Below are 697 nucleotides of genomic sequence, written 5' to 3' on the forward strand. Positions count from 1 at the left end.
AGAACAGTAGCTCAGCCAGATATCCCAGATATCCAGATTCTAAACAGATAAGGTGGTGAGTGGTGCTGCCCCCTAACTGTAGTTTGAGGTGATGTGCCTCTATGGGGATGACCTTGAGGATGGGTTTACTCCTGACCAGACAACCTCTCTCTTTGTCCCAGTCTGCTCCCTCCAGATAGAGGCCTGACACAAAGCAGCCTGGGGGAACACAAACAGCACCCTTAGTATCAAAGCATCACTGTGTGTGTGTGTGTGTGTGTGTGTGTGTGTGTGTGTGTGTGTGTGTGTGTGTGTGTGTGTGTGTGTGTGTGTGTGTGTGTGTGTGTGTGTGTGTGTGTGTGTGTGTGTGTGTGTGTGTGTGTGTGTGTGTTAAAGGACTCTCACCCTGTCCAGGTCTCACATTGACCTCCTCCTCAGTGCTGTACTGGGTGACCTGTGTGTAGAGTGTGGAGCAGTGCAGCCGTTCCTCCTGCAGGTGGCCTGAACCAGAGCAGTCAGGTAGGACTCTGGGACCTGCAACCCAGATAACCACATCACATTGGGCCTCCGCTTCATCCACCTGGAAGGAAGAACCATTCAGTACAACATAACTACACACACAGTACATACACAACATGCATGCACATACTGTATACACAGTGTTCTATTTTGTATCTGTTTATGACGAGACGTGGATATTCATGGCTGCTTTTGATAC

This window comes from Salvelinus namaycush, chromosome 18 (genome assembly GCF_016432855.1).
Source record: "Salvelinus namaycush isolate Seneca chromosome 18, SaNama_1.0, whole genome shotgun sequence".
In the NCBI taxonomy this organism is placed as follows: Eukaryota; Metazoa; Chordata; class Actinopteri; order Salmoniformes; family Salmonidae; genus Salvelinus; species Salvelinus namaycush.